Source organism: Labrus mixtus, chromosome 12 (genome assembly GCF_963584025.1).
Source record: "Labrus mixtus chromosome 12, fLabMix1.1, whole genome shotgun sequence".
Lineage (NCBI taxonomy): Eukaryota > Metazoa > Chordata > Actinopteri > Labriformes > Labridae > Labrus > Labrus mixtus.
Window position 1 is genome coordinate 19,371,466 of NC_083623.1, and position 22,126 is coordinate 19,393,591.

General features: G+C 39.1%; 1 long non-coding RNA gene across 1 annotated transcript; it reads right to left on the reverse strand.

Annotated features, from left to right (window-relative positions):
* Positions 1 to 3,320: 3,320 nt before the first annotated feature.
* On the reverse strand, positions 3,321 to 4,219 carry LOC132985209 (uncharacterized). Its single transcript, XR_009675028.1, has 2 exons — positions 3,858 to 4,219; positions 3,321 to 3,502 (listed from the first exon to the last, which is right to left on the reverse strand). It is a non-coding gene; the product is annotated as an uncharacterized LOC132985209 (long non-coding RNA).
* Positions 4,220 to 22,126: the final 17,907 nt, after the last annotated feature.

A 22,126-nucleotide genomic window follows, 5' to 3' on the forward strand; every position in this document is an offset into this window, starting at 1 on the left:
GCCTCACGACTCATTTTTCATTTCCTGTGTCTGCCTTTTCGTCTTCTCACTCAGTTTCTTTCTCATTTGAACATGAATTACGCTTCTTCCATATCACGTCTTAGAGAGTGAAAACGGAAAAATACTCCGGAAGCCATGTTTCTTTCCTGGCATATCAGTGTGCTTCATCAAAAATATCCAAAGGAAAGTGTAAGCTTGTGCAAGTCAACAACGATTTGCTTACATGTATGTGCATACACATTTATCTTCATTATTTCAGACTGCATTTTCATCATCTGCTGGGTCTTGGACTGTACAGTCTCCAGCTGGGTAGAAAAAATTCAAAAAGCCTACGACTCTGGTTTGCATGGCCCTTGGCTGTCCCTGTAGGTACGGTCTCTCCATTATTTAAATATAAGGATGTATACCTGTGTTGTCATGGAGAAGATGTCAGCACAATCACTTGTGGAGGATATTGTGTGTATATAGTGGTGTAGTGGCAGTGGGTTTACTCTTAATTTATGCCCCAAATGAATACCATACTCTTGCATAATCAGTTAACCTAAAATGGGCCTTCAGTGTTTGCACATTGTCGTTTAACTTCTGCTGCTTTACTTCAGGGAGTAAAGCCACAGAAGAGGCACAGATTTTAGAATCGATACTGACCCACAGGATAAGACAACTACATAATTATGCATTTTGAGGTAACTGTTCCCTTTTCTCAGCAGTGTTGTTAGAGTACTCCAATTACTTTTGAGTAATGAGTTCCTTTGAAATCCAAGTAGTTATTTAGTTACATTTTCAAAGTATGAAGCTGTTACTTTTAAATTAATTCCCTTTTCCTTTTGTCACAGCAGGCTCAAAGCCAGTGACATATGACAGGAGGAGACAAGGAGTTACGTGCAAAGATCTCTTACATTTGTTTACAATCACATTAATTAACCAATTTTACAAACATTGTAAGATGTGGAAATCAGTTTATCAGTTGTGTAAGGGTGTACGCATGATTGAAAGTATGATGAGTGAAATGAAGATGAAGGAGACAAGCTATTGGACAGTGGTGTTGCAGGCTCTCTTTTTTTCCAGAACTTGTTTGTTAATGATGGACAAATTGATTGGTGAGTGAAGCAGGTGGCTGTGTGTGTGTGTGTGTGTGTGTGTGTGTGTGTGTGTGTGTGTGTGTGTGTGTGTGTGTGTGTGTGTGTGTGTGTGTGTGTGTGTGTGTGTGTTTGTCTTTATTACATTGTGGGAACTGGAATATGACAGCCCACTCACAGCGTGGGGACCCATATTTCTGTGGGAACCAAAAACCTGGACCCCTGAAAAACGGTCTAAATAATGCCCTGTGAAGTTTTCAGGGTTATCCCCAAAATGCACATAAACCGAGAAGTGTGTATAGGGGATTTACTCTGGAGTGCATACTAGTGGTTGGAGTTTGCCACTACATCCTGTACACACTTCACACACACTTGCTGAAATGCGCATGTGCAAGCAGCCATCTTTGGTGAGGGCTGACTCCATCAGCTGTTTAGCTGCAAACAATGAGCTAACTGTTTGAAAATTGAATGAATTGACTGCAAAGACAGTTAATTTTGTGTCAACACTGAGTAATTGCTAAACAAGGGTTTATTGTAAATACAGTTGCTATATAAAAATATTCACTCATTCCATAAATAACCTTTAAGACCCCAAACATTTCACTTTTTGACAAGTGATACATAAAATAACATTAACTTTTGTACTTCTGTTTGTATATAGAAAGTATAAATGCTAGTTTAAACCTTAGCGTAAGTCAAATGTTCTGACTTCACTTAAACAAAAATTTACAGAAATTAAAATGAATGAAAATTATATTAATTAACCTTAAACATAATACAAACACATATTGTTCATAAATAAATGAGTGGATTTCTTCCGGAACCGAGAGATTGTGTTGCCTTGATAAACCATGGTGACATGCCAGGCGGGCGGAGACAGGAATCGTAGGTGTAACAGCCTCCCCACCCTCCCCACCCTTACAGGACGTGCTCACTTCACTGAACAAGCGCTCCTCATCTCATCACGTGGGGGACACGCAGCAGAAGAAGCACTTGAGTCGGACCAGTGGGCGCGTACTGTAGCTGTTCCCACTCAACGTTCTTGAAGCCAAAATATGCCACTTAGGGGCGCTTCCATCTTGCGATTTTGACGTCATTTGGAGCCAGAGTCTGCGCAGTAGGGTCCGGGGGCAGGAGCCCTGGTAAGACGCCCCGCCCATTTAGCGTACTGCCCTGATGACTTACGCAGCCCAGCTACGCCGAAAGCGCTCTGCCGGTCTACGAGTCTTATGAAGAAATGTGTAAGTACAACAAACCACCTTATTCAAAGTCTAATATTTAAACACACTGTGTTTTAAAAAATCCCGCTATTTTGATCATTATTGTAAATACCTGACATCTTCCACAGAGGTGAAGTGTAAGTTAAAATCATCTGTTAAAAGTTTATATCCTGTGATTGTTTTGAAGTTTCATAAGAGGATTGTAAAAACAAGCTATTGTTAACAATACAGTCTTCTAAAATAAAAATCACACCAAGTCATACACCAGCTAAATGTTAAATAGAAAGGTGATGTTTTCTTTTCCATTTTACAATCAACAGAACCTAAAAATGACTAATTTCAACCTTTGTCTGCACACCTGTTACAGAGGTCAGGCTGGGGTCACATAGTTTGAAGGAATCTCCTCCTTCTTTCAGCTGTGCCAGATGCCCTGCTCATCCACTGTGGTAGAAATGACCTTACACCAGCAGCTCTCCCAGATGAAGAGTCCTCTCTGCCATCACCCAGAGGAGCTGATCGACATCTGCACAACTGAAGAAGGTGGACAGAGTCTGGAGCTTTGTGACAGTGAACAGTGAGAAGGCTACCATAGTCATCCTCAGATAAAACACAGAGATCCTGGTCAATATTCAATGCTGCTATTTTTCTTAACATGATGTTGCCATGTGTTTGAAAGGCCAGATGCTGGAGGGTTGTGTTGGATTTGCTCTTCCATCATATTTTAACAGTCAAACAATCATCCAGGATCTTTATACTTTATTTGATTTTTGACATGACTGTCTCTGATTAACTGGAGCACGACAAAGTGTTGGTCACAGTAAAACAATTTAGCAGTTAAGTTCATAGCTCACATTTGAAAAGGCCTTGAACTGACATTAATTTCTTCTTGACCAACAACAGCTAAGACAACAGCAACGCTAACAGATGAGCTCAGCTTGTCACTGCTGGTCTCGTCTGAGATAAATGGCCTTCAAACTTATTTAATATTAAACATTTAAAGCCAATAAGCATAGCAAGATATGCATGAGATTCCATTTCAATTTATTCAATCACAGACTTGTCAAACAGTCTGGCATGTTGTGCTGCTGTTTTCAAGAGTTAATAACTGAAGAGAAGAACTCCATCGAGAGAGGACAGGAAACGCTCAGGGGACGAGTCCTCCATGTTGTCAGGGGTTGTTGATGGATCTGAATCTGAGGGCATCTTCTGTAATTAAGAAAAACAATCATGGAGTTAAATGTAAAGTATAATGAATTTTACTGTGATGTTTATGCCTCAGACCTGAAATCAGATCTGTCCTCAGGTTCTGCTAAACTTCAGCTTCTAAGGTTTGTTTTTAAGACAGGAGTAGTACAAACTATTTAAGAGGAAAAACAAAATATATAACAAGACATGATGAATCCAATAATATGATCAGCTTTATGAATTTATGTTTTAAGACAAAAGTGTTCCTGCCACTTTCTATTGAAGATTATTTTAAACTGTCATCACATGGGTCAGCCTGATAAATTAAACTAATGTTAAATATTCTCATAAATCAGATTTGTGTGCAGAACCTCACCGGAGCTGGAATCAGAGTCTGGACTGCTGTTTCCTTTCAGCACTGATTTCCTTGAAGACAGAAAGAAGAACAATTTAAACATGAACTAGACTTCTTGCAGAACCATAGAGGCTGTTAAAATCTTCTGCTAGTCTTCCTTACATTTTAAGAAGGATTATAAATTGTTACTAAAATTACTTTGATGCTGATAGCGGTTACAATAACACAGTCCAATCATATGAGAGACAATTTTACCTTTGAGTCCTATATGAAGGCGTTCTCTTCAGAATCAGCGCTGCAAAGACAAGATGATGGCGTCCACCTTCACAACCTGCTGCTTCAGTCTGGCTGCATCATGATCACCTACAGGAACACCAAAGAAATGCAATCAAAGTACTTCACTTTATTTATCAGAGGATATACTGTATGCAAAGTAGACATTTTTTTAGCTGTAATTCCTCAAAAAGATTTGAGACTGCTTTGTTATTTGAGAGCACAGATTGTTTCTTTTCCCTTCTCTCTGTTTGCCTGTACATGACCTCTTAGTGCTGTAAAAGATGCTACAGTAAATCCTGGATCAGCTGTGTGGATGGTGTGACTGTGTGTTAAAGCTTTATTAAAGTTGTCACGCAAATACTCATGCCTTTGGAGAGTAAAAGTACAGTGTGGTGGCAAACTACTTATAAAATATAAAATAGTATTTTATTGGTGAGGTGCCCCAATCAAAGCGTCCTACAGAGTATCAGCAGCGGGCTTTAGAGGGAGGAGACGAGCTGGGTGAGAGACGCACAACCTGAGAAAAAGGAAATCCCAGTTTAAAATATAATGTTGGTGAAAAGAGGGAAATAGGAAGACATAAATGTCAATGTTGAAATTATTTTGAATGCAGAGGCTGTGGATGTTCAGTTTTCTTTGGCTATAAAAAGGCAACAATAGCCTGTAGTTTAATCATGGTGTTTCTCTTTGTTAACGATTATTGAAGCGAAATAAAAAATAAATGCATGACATTTAAAACATATTAACATGTGTGGGGAAAAACGCGATCTTTATGTCTTCTTTTATTGTCTCCTCCTAACTTCAATAACAGCAGCATGTTGTGTGTAACACTGGTCTCCTGTATTAACACCTTCCTTTCAAAGGTGTTAAATACAGACACAGTCACAATCACCGCAGGTTTTGTCAGGTTTTGTCAATTTTTAGTACAAATTCTCAATGAGCGTCATTAAATTTACAATATGATCAACTTGTGACTGTTGAATTGGTAGTGTGTGGAAGCCATAGACATATTGTGGAAGACAATGCAGAATATTTATCACGTTTAAGCAGCATGATGCTCAGTTAATATTACATTACACCACCGCAGGTTGTTGATGTTTGCGTTCACGTTTCAGTTAGTCTCTTAAATCAGTAACAATTATATTAAATCAGATCTTACCTTTAGTTTTATCTGGATAGCTAGAGAAATATTCTACCCTCGTATATAGTACTATGAACTTCAGCCTGCACGGTGAGCGGATGAAAGTAAAACCTGTTACTCTCGGTATAGCCCACTTATCACTCAGACTGTAAACATGTACACATTAGTAATGATGCAGGCCAGATTACAATTATTTGGCTTTGTTTTTGCCCTAGATACTTTTTTGAGACTTTACCAGACGTATTTATTTTTTCTGTAAAATAACTGTACAGTCAATGAACCGCATCTATGAGCGGATTTTATATTACGATTCTTGGTTTTAAATACAATTTAAATCACAATAATGATATAACAATATCAAGAAACATAGCATGTCAGTTATTAGGTTTGCTCATTTTAAAAAATAAAATAAAAAGATAAATCATGCCGGATAAGTAAACTAGCTTTACAACATTTCAGCTAACCTTAGACTGCTTATGTGTTAGCTAGCTAAACGACTTTAACCAACCAATGACACATAAATCACACTTTTTTACTTACCGAAAAAACTGCAAAGATCCCTTAGATCCAACAGGTCGGTTAGAACAGTTTACTGCAGAACAACTCATTTTGCCAGCTCAAAAAAGACGAAAAAACTGAACAGAAAAATTCAATGGCGTCTCGTCTTTCCTTCACTACGTAACCTTTGCTATTCACAAACAGAGCTACGCAAGATCGCCGGCTGTCAATCATCGTCAAATATGATGTAAAATCCCGTTTTTCAACCTCAAATAACTTATTTAAAACAAACTTCACAGAAAAATGAGCACTTGAACACAATGTAGGGTGATAATAACTAATGATCACAGCAGAGTTTAGGTTTGGAAAAAAATTATGTGACGAGTATTTTAGCTTTACAGTTTGACCCACATCCCGTCTGTTATCATTGAGGAGGCGGGATTTATGACCTATACTGCAGCCAGTCAGCAGGGGGAGCTCTAAAAATAAAAGCTTCACTAGACCGGGGACCTTGTCCCATCCATTATTTTTACAGTCTATGGTTAGAACGCAGAAAGGTTTGCTTCCGTGTAAGGAAGTGGAGGGGAGAACGCAGGGGGCAGCTGTCCCCCATGTTATTGATTTAATTTTGGAATATTTTTAAGTTTTAATATTTCTCGGACTGCGGTACACATTTAAACGCTGATACTTGCATATTGCTCCTATAATTTTGTTTAACCAGAGTACACAAGACTTAAAAAATGCAGCACAGTAAGGCCAAGTCTTTGATAGCAATGGAATAACGCTTAAGTATATGTTTTTATAACCAAACTGATTTTCATTCACTAAATTTGTCAATAAAACTCTCTTAACTAAAAATCTGACCTGCCACTCTTAACAACATCTGAAAGAAACCCTACAATAGGTACATAACTCAATGGTTTTTTTTGGTTTGTTTTTTAATTTTTTTGTTTTTGTTCTCTTTATTAGATGATCCCTGAGACGAAGCAGAATCGGCTCACCTCACCAGGTCAGATGAACCTGGAGGTCCAAAATGTAAAGGTAAATTGCAAGTTGCATTTAAATGGTTCTGCTCCTATGACAAAGGCCATATTTAATATGTAAATACTAAATACCTTCTTCTAAATACTGAAGTTACGTTTTGTCAAATGTGTCAAAAACATCGGCTGGTGTCCACAACCGTACCCTCAATGGACAAAGGTGTACAATGTGTCGGACCTGTATCCTCATTTAAGTGGCTTGGCTATCAATGTACAGGTGAGATACTTGGAGAATCGGCACATTTTGTGTTAAAAGGCAAAACAATATATATGTAAAGTCAATAATATGCACTGTGGTCGAGGAAATGTTTTAGCATCCTTGACAGAGACACCTTTGAAAAACGTCCTTTGTTTACAGTGTAGGCTGATATACAAACATTTGCACGCTCTGCATTATATTTAAAAGGACATGTTTTTGTCTACATTGCGTTAACTGAACATTTTTAGTATTTGATGGAATGTTTTGAAAAATGAAGACTGGGGAATTATCATAGCAAATATGAACGCAGAAAATAAAACTCAAATGACCAAAATTGTCTTGGAGGTCACAAGGGTTAAAAAAGGATGTTTATGGTCCTTATGACCACAAGGAGTGGTTAAGAAATATCTCTGGTGGCTTATAGTGTGTCTTAGAGTTCTACAAGCAACACAGATGTGACAGGTATGTAAGAGAGGAGAATGTTAATTGGTTTTATCTAGTTTAAGATCACTTGGTCTGCAAATATACCTTGGCGGCTGTATGCTTTGCAGACATATTTATCATGTTTAGGCTTATTATAATATTGATTTATAAAGCTGAAATGGTTTACAAATATTGAGCTTCTCATGTGAGTTTTGATCATACCTCTAGATGACATACAGTTAAGTGATGCTGAGGTCAAGGACAGTGGGAGTGAAGCCGATGACAGTGGCACAGAAGCTTCAGTGCGTGGAACCAGGCAGCCTGTGGATGTTGCGTCAGAGATTACTATCATTGATCAGGTCCATGACTCTGAAGATACAGGTAGGTGACCTCACTTTATTGACTATCAACTGATTCAAGTTAGTTTTTCCCGCAGAAAAATAAACTGTCAAATATTTGTCTTACAGAAACCGTGTCTTTGGTTCCATCCACGAAAGATGAGACTGCCATTCTCCCTGAAGGTAAGCAAAGTCTAATTGTAAAGCTCATCTTATGCTATAAGTGAGACACAAAAGTAAATCTTTGTATCATTTTATCTCAGTGTGTTTAATCTTTCTTTTCAAGCATGTAAAAATGTTAAAAGAAACATAGAAAGTGCAGGATTATTATATCTTCCTCCCTTTAAAAAATGTACCTTAAGGACTAAAATTACACTAAACTAAGAAGCTATTCTCTCAATCTCAGGGGGCCACATGTAGAAACGGTGCGTGCAAACTAAAATCTTGAGTAAGCTGTGTTTCACGCACATGTCAGGATGTATAAAAATCAGCGTGACGCGAGAATGTGCGGACCCTGCTGCAAACTGTTTTTTGACAGTGCCAAATGATATCGTTCTGAAGCTCGCCAGATGAGCCACAATAAATTTGCCAGTCAATTTACTAAACTATTTTCATGAAGCGGGATAAATTAAAACATATTTTTCATAGTTTGAGCAACAAAAACACATCTAAACGAACAGATGTCTTAACCTCTGTGCAAAACCAAAAATCGAAATTTTTGTGACATGGAGATGTTAACACACATCAGGGACTGAACGCGCACAGATATTCATGACACAAAGGAAACGAGGCGCACTCCCACCTCCTGTGCAAGCAGGTAGTGCGCGCTGCACAGTGTGGCAAACGTGGTGTGCTTGTGCCACAGGAGCTACAAATGGACGAACCTGACACTGGCCCGGCACCGGACACCGAGCCAAACGCAGCTATACAGCACCGTTAGGATACATAGAACGTGAAACAATGCGGGAAGTTGAGGCAAAAATTTCTCCTCATTATTTAACAAGGTATTTACTATCAGTCTCTGTGATTCAGCACAGCGTTAGCGAGGACGCCACCTGACTGACGCCCCTCGTCAGTCGAAGCCCAGGGAGCAGTGGAGTCAGTGGTCAGCTGCTTTAGAGACGCTGGCCTCAGATCTAGTTCCCTAAGAAAAGAACACGTAATAGAATGTGTTTTGTGGCCTCCACCTCAGTAACAAGCACCTTAATGTCACAGTCAGTGAAATCCCTCTGTTTACGTAAAGTCAGTGCAGTGACTTGAAAATGTTAAAAAGGATGTTTTCTCAAATATGGATTTGTTTTTGCTCAAGTTTGATCTTTCTTACTTGTCCATTCCTTTATTCATGTTGGTAAGATTTATTTTGGCATGTTTTTTTTAGGAGACAATGGTGTCACAGAGAGTGGGTCAAAAAGAGTGACGAGGAAACGCTGGTCCAAGGCTGAAGTGGCTGCAGTAATGCTGCATTTCAGAAAACACATGTACAATGGGAGCTTGGCCACCAAAAAGGAATGCAGTCCCGGTAAGGATGGTAGAAGAGCCTGTGTTAGCGGAAAGAACTGTGCAAAATATAAGGGACTTAGTCAGAAACAGAGGAATAGCAGCAAAGAGACGGTCACAGAAAGGTAAGCTGTAAACAAACTAGATACATCTTTGTTCGGTAGTGCAGTTGCAGCCAAGGAAAGTATGGCAATATAATCTATACTATCCTGACAAGTTGATTTACAAATGCGTGACACAGATGTGTAAATATATAAATATAATCAGTAACTTAGTGATTTGTTAATTTCTTTAATAAATGTTTTATTGTTTTTATTTTGCGTCATTATTTGTTGTGTTATTTCTTGTTTTGTTTGTGGTTTGGTAAATTATTTTGTTGTTGTGTTCTATTTTTTGTGTTATGTGTTTTGTTTTTGTATTTTGTTGTTGTGTTCTGTATTTTTTAATGGTTTGTGAGTTGTCCTCATTTTTGTTACTTCATGGCCACACTAATTTACACATTTGCAATTTGTTTTTATACTCTCATTATCTCCCTGGAAATGTTAGACAGCCTGTCTCAAACCACAACATTGTTTAACTGTCTTAGTGTCACCACGTCACTGTGAGTTACACACAGCTGTCATTTAAAGCTTGGTGGACAAATAAAGCCAAGGAAGCAAGAACTATCGCTTCAAGTGTCAAGGCTTTATTTACATAGTCAATGAACAATTGTTGACATCACTTAGGCTCCATACACTACATTTAATAGTTGTTTTTGTATTTGTATTTTTTCATTGTATTTAGTATTGTGGTAATGCTGATGTTTTATACCGCAACAATTGTCTCACATCTGTCCAAGAAAGGATAATCTTGAATACAAAAGCACATTTACTTAATTTTCAGAATCATTGGACTCCTGTGACAGGCAGGCAGAGTGCCTGTCTTAAATCCTGTTGTGTTATAGGACGTTGTTCAACTAAGAACTTATTTATTTTGATGATAAACTAAATGTCCAGTTATTGCAGCATTCTGTCAGGTTTGTGTATGTATGCTAATGAGGTGGCATTTAAATGTGACGTCATTGTCCCTTTAAAGTCCCCATAGTGTTTTTCTGTGTTCCTATAAACCACATATTTGTCCAAAATGCATCAGTCTACCTAAACCACAATTTTGTTAGGGTGCTGTGTATGAGGTTCTGTAGGGTGTATTTGAAAGCTAAAGTGACCTGAATTTTTTAGAGTGTTTTTATCGAACTCCCAAAGCTGTAGGACCTCAGGAAGTAGTAGTCCATCTGTGTGTGTGTGTGTGTGTGTGTGTGTGTGTGTGTGTGTGTGTGTGTGTGTGTGTGTGTGTGTGTGTGTGTGTGTGTGTGCGTGTGCGTGTGCGTGCGGAAGTGTGGTGAAAGTTGAGCTGTTGTTGGGTCAAACGAAGTAAACATGACTACAGATTGAAATAGAGGCATTTTTCTCCAGGGTAGATAGTTTGTGGAATAGCATGGTCTCGTTCGCACTCTGTGTCTGTCTCTCCATCACTGTCTCGTTCTGACCATCTGTTTTTGCTCATGCTCATGTCCCCACCTGCCAAATACTTTTTTTTTAATTAGGCTAAATGTTCGGCTGTTGGTCTGTAACTGAAGATATAGAAGACTCCTGATGTGCACTGCATGGTCTAACAACTCACAGATAAAGCTTCATTTGATGTGAAAGTAAATGGGGAAAACCTTTATTGGCTCATTCTCCCTGCAGCAGCACAGCTCAGAAGAAAATGTCACTGCAGATGTGATGTATTTAAGTGTTTATCTGGCGAAGTCCACAGGTTTGCAGGGTGTTGGTTTACACATATACCACTGAGAGCTAAATTCATTTATCACTCTCTGACAAACACAGACTGTACAGAAACCACTCTCAGACTCAAGTCGATAGGCAATCTCACACACACACACACACACAAAGAGAGACTTTGAAGAGGTTTCAGAAAACTTTGTTGTGTTCTTAAATTCTTCTGTGTACTGAGGACCATACATGTAGTGGGGCATGTCTCCTTGACACTCACTAAGCATGGATCAGTAGTAACTATGCCTCTGTTTACACATTGTATTCTGACATGCAAAGTGGAAGTATGAGTGGAATTCACTTACTGAATTGTGCTCACACTGAAATGTAGATCCAATTCCAAAATTGTGGAAACACCCCTGGGGAGGTGTGTGATAGAATATGAAGCATGATAATGTGAGATGTGTTCTGTGTAATCTAATTTAAACATCCCACAATTACACCTACAATTACAGGAAGAAGAGTTCACACAACATCCTACCTTATACTCCAGTATTAGATGATACAGTACCAGTTCTGAAAGCATATCAACACTATTCATACAAGGTTCTCTGTATGTATTAGACCATTGTGGTTAATGTTGTACATTGAGAGCAGAAATTAAATATACGGCTATTATGTATAAGATGCTTTAAAATTATTTTTTTCAATAGTCAGTTGACTGTACCCGAGTACAGTCCTGTTTGTTGTGAGGGCACTCACTGTGCCGGCTCCGTGAGAGTGGTGAGAGAATCAACTCACTGCAATCAGGTGTGTGTGGCACTGATTGGTGTTGATTAAGCCCAGGTGTGGGGAGCTTTCATAAACCCTGAGTGTACAGTGTTTTGTGCTGACTCATTATCTCACCTTCAGAGGTAGTGAGAGGTTTTGCCTGTGGTTTCTCAAGTTGTCGGTGTATCTATAAACACCAACTCAGAACTTTGTGTGTTTTTGATGTCAATTGCCTGTTTCCCAGTGTATAACTTGGGGTGCTGGAGAGTTTGTTGTGACTCCAGCCTTTTGGGTTATCAAAGGTCTCCCAGGCAGCCTTTGCCTTTTGTTTTGTGTTTTCTGGGTCTCCTGGACAATTTTGGTTTTGAGTCAGCTGCTTGGCAGCAGTGGTTTAGTTAATCCTTTTTGGTGCATTATTTCATTAAGGAAGCCTGTTGTTGTGGCTCTATACAACACTTCGTTGTTTTTTCCTCCCCTTTCCAATCTATTGCGATTTTGTGGTTATCCCTCTGGGATAACTTTGAGACACCCCTAGGTCCGCACCTGCGTCCCAACCCCGCCCCTTTCCTGACAGTTTATATTCACAACAGTGACTAAAGGCTCCTAACATGGTCAAAAGTTTGTTTTACATTCTATATGCAGTCTTTTCTACATTTCAATTTAATTTGCAAATGCATACAGGTTCTAGCTTTGGCTAATTTGTACACTTGCATTTACTATTTTGCCACAACTTTTCCATTGATAAAAATAAAAAGTGTGTGTGTGTGCGTGTGCCTTTCTGAAGGTTAAACCACAGCACTCTCTCACAAACCTCCTTCAAAGCCATTTCTGTATAATGTACTGGATTTGTTCTCCAGCGTGCCCTTGTTCCTCGAGGTTTACTGGAAGAAATTTGAATCTCAAAACTGTCTAGGTTTTGTAGCAAAGACAACGCACAATGGCTGTAGCCTCTGTAAATAAAGAAAATAGCACGGAATCAGGGATAAAAAAGCCCCCAATTTCGGAATATTGTTGAGATAATTTCCCCATTCCTATGACCTCCCTCATGTCCTCTTTTTTTTCTGTAAAGGAATTTTGCAGCTGCCTTCTTATTCCTCAGCTGAGGTGTGGAGCTCGAGTGATAAGAGAATATTACCAGGCACTAAGTCTGCCATTGTTCTGTTGGACCCTGCACCTTGTCACTCTCTCTGATAGAGTCCAAGTGTATTCCTTTTTTTAATGTGAAGTTACTAAAAGCAGTTATTTCAGCACTCATTAAATCCTGCTAAAACCTTACCCTCATCATTCACTTTTCTTGTATGCTGCTTCTGTTAAGAAAGCCTCGCACAGACCACAACATGCAGAATAAAGACCTATCATCCGCTGTCATCCTTTCCTCACAGACCTTGGGATTTTGCATGGGGGCTGGCTGAACATGGATTGTGGTTATTTATTTCAACTGTTACCTAAAGTTCAGGATACATAATGTTCTGCAATCCCCTCAGTGACAGATTTCACTGCTCAGGGGTCTCATTTATGAAAGAGTGCGCAGAATCCATACTAAAAATGTACGTGCGCCAAAAACCCGGAAATGGCGTGTGCACAAAATGATTCAGATTTATAAAACCGTTCGTACGCACACCTGCACGCAATGTTCCCTTTTATAAATCACGATCCACCTGGAAATGTGCGCACGTAGATCAGTCCCATGTTCCGCCCTCTACACGCCCACATTCAACCATAAACTGTCAATGAAAATGCATACAAACAAGGGGGCAGATCAAAGGTTTCCAGCACTGGATCCCGGAAGTTTAGACAAAGAAACGAAACTTTCTGACCCAGAAACGGAGGGGTTTGTGAATGAAGTGGAGGATAAAATGGACATATCGGTAGTTTACTGCAGCAGGAGGATCACAAACTTCAGAAAAATCAGAGAATGACATCACGTCGCTGCTGCATTCACGCTGTCCTCCTACAGCGCCAAAACATCCACCGTTCATCATTACGCACAAGTATATCGGCAATGTTTACATGTTTACGGGACCCACACTGACTTCTACATACTGTCAGAGTGCTCACGTCAGTCAGCAGTCTGCCTCACTTCATCATATTAGTCATCAAAAGTTTGATCATCGAACAAAAACGTGGCCCCTTTTTTTTCGTGAAGAACTCTGTCTGCTCTGTGACTAATTATGAGGATATATAGACCTAATGATCCTGTCAGAGACGCCCCGACTTAATGTCCACACTTGAATAAATACATGCAGCTTATGAAGACATGCTGAGTAACGAGAAGGTGAAATGTGTGAAGCCACCGCCGTGTCTCTGTGCGCCTTGACGCAGGCATGTTTATTAAAACTAAAAACCACACTTGATGATAAATGCACGATATTGAAAGATATTAATGAAAACTGGTGGCTCTATGGTCTTTGTGTTAGTGTAATTTTTAACTAATCAGTGATTACATTGAGGTCCGTCCGGGATAATGAAGGCGAGACAGCGCTGATGCAATATGTATGTGGGGGACTAATATTTTATTTTTTTGTTTTATGTTTATATATTGTCATAATGAAAGTTACTTATCGGAAACAACTCACTACATGCGCGATTATAGCCTAAATAAAATCGTCGGTTTGAATGATTATGATGACGTGGATCTGTCAGTATATTTAGTGAAATAAATTGTGGAAGAGACATCAATATGTATCTGCAGGCTTCAATTCACTACTTCGCCATCTGTGTCGCCAATTTCCCATGCCTCCAAAATGAACATACGCCTGGGACAGAGTTTGCTTACCAGTGCGCACATTTTACCGTCCGGTTTGTTTTTATAGATCACAAACTTTGCGTGGGAAAAGGCATACGCCAGTTTCAGACCCCGTTTTGTGCGTACGCAACGGTTATAAATGAGACCCCAGCTCCTGAACAGCTTTGATTTATGATACAATACAGTGATACATTGCTCGTGCTACACAATAGTGTAAAACAAGAGAGGTGGACCCAAGTGCAGAAACCAAAAATTATTTATTTAAACAAAAAGGAAAAAACTATCTATCAAAATTTCCAAACTGAGAAAATCCAAAAATTGACAAGCACTGAGAAACAGTAGGAAACACTAACACTCCAACATACGACAAACAACACTGGCAACTTACAACAATGAACTGACACGGAAGGGAAGACACACAGAGACTAAATAGACACAGGGTAACGAGACACAGGTGAGACTAACAAGACACAGGTGAGGACAATCAGGGCAATCACACTGGGAAACACACAGAGGCAGGAATACAAGAAACACTGAGGACAAACTAAATCATGAAACACACAAGGGAAAAACCAGCAACACTAGGGAACATTAACACACAAGGGAAACAAGCAACACTGGGATAAAACAGGGAAACTCGAATACAAAACCAAATCATGACACAATAGCTCCTTAACACATACTGATGCATCACAGCTTCCCCTGCTTGAAAAACCCTCTGGTGATATCTTGAATTGGTGCTTTTCTTAACAAGCAAACAACCAAAATGTACTACATAATTATTGTCCTGAATTAATGTAATTATTTACAAAAGTGTATTTCTCCTTGGCAGCACTTATCGCCTTTTAAACTATTCTCTTTATGTAGGATACCATTATCTGCTGGTCACAGCATGTTAATGATATTTGAACCAAAAAATCTAACCAATAAATATAAGTGGGTTTTTTTTTAAGCCTCTGGAAATCCAAACCAACAATGTCCTTATGTTATAATATAGGTTATTTTGTATTTCTGAAGAAACAGCTATTAGGACAATTTCAAAACATAGGTACCGTATATACTAATATGGTCTCTAGTTGTTACTTAAAAAGATTAACTAAAGGTTCCTTTTGACTCACATTTTAGATGATGCTAAATAAAACTCTTAAATGTCATATATGCATTTTTACTTCTTGATGCCATCTTCCATAGCCATTAAGTGTGAAGTATGTGGCATGCATATGCATGACAAAAATACCTTCACATTTGAAAACTGCAGATTTGGAAAGTCTTACCAGTGCAGTCAGGAGCCCTACGGTTTGTGTTTCTCTCCTCGCCCCCGGGGATTAGTAAACTAGCTGGCTGTCAGCAGTGTGTGAAGAGAGGGGCCTTTACCAAAAAACAGTAAGACATTTCAGCCTCTCCTCGGCTTTGTTTCCATGGATACCATTCATCTTTTTTCTAAAACTCATCCACACTATCAGATCATTTGCTTTAATTTAAACTTCAGCAGATGCGTGTAGGCATTTTTCTCTCCCCGGCTCCTTCTCATTCTCGGTGGGGTCTGTGCTCTGAGAGCAGAGGTAAACAAAGCTCTGCTAATGTAGCCTGTAAGTGCACATCATTAGATACCCTGCTGAATGCACTGACCACAGATACAGTAAATCTGCTCTGTGTCAGCCCCTCCATTTGTGCTGCTGAATAATTACACACCCAAACAAAGTCTCACCATCTCCCACAGAGGCCATTGTCAGAATTCAGTGGCTGCCACAGCAATTAGGTATAAAAGCCGACGTATCACAGATCTTTCTTAGATGTCATTCTCTAAGCTTTCTTTTGGGATTTACCTTTCTACTCTTTCTACTTTCTACTACATTTGAACAGAAGATGTGTATCATGTATAACAGTGAGGTCGGCCTGCATCAAAGAGATTTATAAGAAAAAGTGCCATATAGTTCAGTTCTCATCTACATCAAACACAACTTGAAAACATTTCAACTGTAGAAGGAGAATTTAATAGTTTTAATAATGAGGTTTTAAAGTAAATACTTCCCTTACATCTATTGCTAGACAAGCTATTCTTTAACTTAAAGAAAAATATATTAATAGATAGAGACACCTGCCAGCATCAGTCCCAGCTGTAGGTAGGTCATCAAAATGAATATCTTACAGTACATTAATTTTGTTCGCTCAATGATCCAACTTGCTCTACCAGCAGCATATTGGCAAAAACTTGATTCTATACTATGTCGCTATGCTGAAATAGAAAACGGACCAATATAAAGGTGTCAGCCTTTTAATTTAGAAAGACAGTTTTGGGCATGTCCAAATTTAATACCACTGGGCATTTGTCTTAAAAAGTCTCAGCTATTGGATGGAGGGGGATACAGTTTCATCATGGAAATGTATACAGTTAACAGCACCAATAAGGTTAAAGGGGGTTCTCCTTATAGGTACATCTAAAAATGAGGCTTATGGTTCCAATTTTGACTTGTAGGCTACAAATTTTAAAGAATTAGAAAAATGTCTTAAGATTAAAAGCGTGTGGTGCAGGCCATCTGTCTTGGCACAACAGTCCCCTTCTGTCTGGAGGAAAATAGTTTAATACGAAAATTGGGAGGATAACATCTTTTCAAGATATTAACAAATACTATCCTTAACCTTTAAGAACATGTCGTAATGTCTGCTTGTAAAGACTACAGGGTTCCCTAGGAATCAGATTTAAGAGACCACCCCATTCTTAGTTGGATACAGAATGATCTGAGAAAGATATTGAAAAATGTATATAATAAATTAAAGAGCCCATATTATGCCCTTTTTGGGGTTTGTATATTTAATCTATGTACCTACTAAAGTATGTTCACAATAGCTAAAGTTCGAAAAAAGTGTCTGTTTTAATGTACTGCTCCATTAAATGCACCGGCTCGCTTCTGACTCTCTCTCTAAGGCTCTGAAGTGCCCACGTTCAGAGTCCCCACGTGTGCCAAGTCTGATCTGATTGGTCGGCCTGTCGGCTCTGCCGTAATTGGTCAGTTGCTCAGCCACTCTGGCTCCGGGGAGCAAAAACATTACCACCTTAGCACTACTGTGCTACCGCAGGCTACAGCATATCGTGGGCGTGCTACAGAAGTTAACGGGCATACAACAACATGAGCTGCTGGGCTTGCCACAACGAGCCAATGGGCTTAGATCAGTGATACCACACTGACAATGACGTCACACTGACACATTTTTTTCGAGGGGGGCTAGAACCGAGCGTTACATGCAGCTAATGCTGCAGCTAACAGGAGGACGTAGGAGAAGCCACGTTTCCGCGGACTTTGAATTTTTGCACATAGATGTGCCTAAACATGCACAGGACACTTGGAAAGCACACTAAAGAGCATATAAAACCAGAAAAGGCATAATATGGGCCCTTTAAACTCGCAGAAATGCATTCCTACAGCATATCTGAATTTGGCCTAAACAGGGAGACTATTTGGGAAAATGTCACTGCTTCAGAAAAAAACAAAATCATTAGTAAATTTATATTGATATTTTGTCACAGAACTTATTGAAGACTGAGAATTAGACACAAAATGTGATTGGTACCTTGTGTGCTTTCTTTATGACCCTGAAAAGATACAGAGGCCTTTACAGTACCACAGGATGTCCTCTCTATATCTTCCTCCTACCTGTCTGATGTCCTGACTTGCTTCCTCACTCTTTGTCAACTTTGATCAAAGCTGTGGGGCTCACAAAGAGTCCATTGTACTGATGCAGGTCTCTGGTCCTTGTGTCTGTGCTCTGTCCATGGCTGCACTAAGAAGCTGACAGGCCTTTATTGATCTCAGCTGTTCAGACAATCTCTCTGTATGAACTCGACAGCCCAAGTGAGGGGACAGTGCAATAGCTGAAGTTTGTGTGTGTGTGTGTGTGTGTCTGAGAATGACACACCTGCACTTTTTTCTGTGTTGTAAAAAGATTTCTCAAAAGTATTTCTTTTTTTTGTTCAGGTTGGTGTCCTAAAAAAGTACAATTCAGCAAGCATTGAGGGCACAAATCAATAGAGCCCATCTTGAAAAAAATAAGTCAGTGTGACTGTGATTATTGATTTCAGCCAGGTCAGCTAGCCGTTGAGTTGAGCCCACACTGTGACCAACACAACACAGTAGCAGAGCACAGTAGGTGTCATGGCCTCATTCTGACTCAATCAAAAAATAAAGAACACACACAAGATGCATTAGTCCTGTGAGAGCTTTTTCTATCTTTCTCTTTCTTTCTCTTGTTCGTTCATTATTTCTCTTTCTTTTTTTCTTTCCATTCTTTCTTTTTTTTTGTTCCTTCTTAAATTTGTTGGTTCATTTGATCTTTTTTCACTGTTGCAATCTCATAAGGACAATACTCAGATCTTCCTGACAGTGCCGAGACAAACCTATTGTGATGAAATGCATTTGGTCAGGTTTGAAAAATCCGAAATCTTTAGCACAACTTAATTCACAGCATGTTGGCTTGTAGTATGATATAACTGTGTCACCTCTGCATTAGCTGTGGATTTGCTTTTGTTTTCTGCAGAAAATCTCTCTTTATCATCATCACTCAGGAGCTCAGTAACAATCAGACAGGAAGTAAAATCTGAAATTACTGAATTGTTATTAAGTTTAAGGCTAAATTGGAGACTTCTGTTAAACATCAGGATGTTTGTGGTGAGTTGCAGTGAAATGTATTGAAAATGAGTTGATTAAAGTTTAAGAAGGCTGACATCGGGGGAGCTGGATGAGAGACGCCAGAGAAGGGGGGAACAAAGAAAGGGAGGGATGCAGGATGTTTGGTGAATGCTTTTGAATTACCTTCAGATTGAGAATTGTTCCATTGAAATTGCAAGCGAAAGATAACAATTTCCAAAGCAGACAGACTCAACAGGGGGGTTTAAAGAAAACTGATACATTATGAAGAAAGTTATGAAAAAAAACTCAACATAAGTGGTAGAAAAAAGATTTCCTCACGGTTTAAAATAACATTCTCTAGCCTGATTTGTGTTACTTTATACTTAATGACATCAATTGATTATTCATCCAGCCTGACTGTATGAATCTAACTGTTTATAATAAACTGTTCTTGTATAATTTAAATAAATGTCAAGGGAGAAAACATTATTTTATTTTAGACAATATCACTTGAATTGAAATAATACAAGAAATACCAAACAGCAAAAGCTGCCTTTTATCGTCCTCTGAGGACCAGAGGGGTGAAGAATCTTAAAACTCTGAATTGACTTTTTTTGTACACTAGTATGCTCTGTCATCCTATGACAAACTCATTGTTTGTTTTTATCAACTTTTACAATGTCACTTAATTCCAGCTCTTAAGAGTCCTTTCTCCCCCTCAAGGATTCCTTTTTTTATCCACCTGAAGGCTTTTTGTAGTGGAGTTACCAGTAAGTGTCTCTTTATTTGATTTTCTGTGTTTGAACAGCCAGGGGTCTGTTGCATATTTTTGTTCTCTGTAAGTGGTTGGGTGGTGTGAGTCTCAAAGGATATTTTGGACACAAAGACACACTCAAAATTAAACTCAAGACTCCGCAGGGTACAGTACAAAATGGCAGATTTATTTTCAGTACAGTTTGATACACAGACAGTCCAAAAACATCAGAGAACAAATAAAGAGTAGCCAAAAGAGAGGGTCAAAAGGGCAGGCAAATGGCATAGCAAATGGCATACACAAGACAGTTACTGGGAAAAACGCGAGGATGAGGTAACACAGAGGAAAACACAGACAACCAGGCGATAACGAGGCTCAGGTGAGTCAAGGCGGGGCTGACACAAAAGGCTGGAAAAATGAGAAGTAGGATTTGGAAGACTGAGATATGGGTAAGAAATTAAATAAAACAGGGAATGACAGTTATTAGAAACAGAACAGTCATGATTTGTTCTTGTTTAGTTTTGTATTTCGTTTATTTCAGTGTTTCGATTTCCCTTTCTGATTTATTTTGTCTCATTCCCCATAAGAAAGTTTACCATGGTGCTGTACCATAGTGGTACTATAGTACTTGTACCAGGGTACTACCCTAGTACAAGTACCATGGTATTTTTGACAGTACCATAGTACATGTACAACATAAATACCAGGGTACTTGTACCATGATAATACCCTTGTACATGTACTACATAAATACTTTTACCATGGTAATACCCTGGTACATGTACTACATAAATACCAGGGTACTCGTACAATGGTAATACCCTGGTACATGTACTACATAAATACCAGGGTACTTTTACCATGGTAATACCCTGGTACATGTGCTACATAAGTACCAGGGTGCTTTTACCATGGTAATACCCTACATGTACTACATAAATACCAGGGTACTTGTACCATGATAATACCCTTGTACATGTACTACATAAATACTTTTACCATGGTAATACCCTGGTACATGTACTACATAAATACCAGGGTACTCGTACAATGGTAATACCCTGGTACATGTACTACATAAATACCAGGGTACTTTTACCATGGTAATACCCTGGTACATGTGCTACATAAGTACCAGGGTACTTGTACTATGGTAATTCCAGGGTACTTGTACCATGATAATACCAGGGTACTCGTACCATGGTAATACCCTGGTACAAGTGCTACATAAATACCAGGGTACTTGTACCATGGTAATACCCTACATGTACTACATAAGTACCAGGGTACTTGTACCATGATAATACCCTGGTACAAGTGCTACATAAATACCTGGGTACTCGTACCATGTTAATACCCTGGTACAAGTGCTACATAAATACCAGGGTACTTATACCATGATAATACCCTGGTACATGTGCTACATAAATACCTGGGTACTCTTACCATGGTAATACCCTGGTACATGTGCTACATAAATACCAGGGTACTCGTACCATGATAATACCCTGGTACATGTACTACATAAGTACCAGGGTACTTGTACCATGATAATACCCTGGTACATGTACTACATAAGGACCAGGGTACTTGTACCATGATAATACCCTGGTATTTATGTAGCACATTAATACCTGGGTACTCTTACCATGGTAATATCCTGGTACAAGTGCTACATAAATACCAGGGTACTTGTACCATGATAATACTCTGGTACATGTGCTACATAAGTACCAGGGTACTTTTACCATGATAATACCAGGGTACTCGTACCATGGTAATACCCTGGTACATGTACTACATAAATACCAGGGTACTTTTACCATGGTAATACCCTGGTACATGTGCTACATAAGTACCAGGGTGCTTTTACCATGGTAATACCCTACATGTACTACATAAATACCAGGGTACTCTTACCATGGTAATACCCTGGTACATGTACTACATAAATACCAGGGTACTTGTACCATGATAATACCCTTGTACATGTACTACATAAATACTTTTACCATGGTAATACGCTGGTACATGTACTACATAAATACCAGGGTACTTTTACCATGGTAATACCCTGGTACATGTGCTACATAAATACCAGGGTTCTTGTACCATGGTAATACCCTACATGTACTACATAAATACCAGGGTACTCGTACCATGGTAATACCCTGGTACATGTACTACATAAATACCAGGGTACTCTTACTATGGTAATACCCTGGTACATG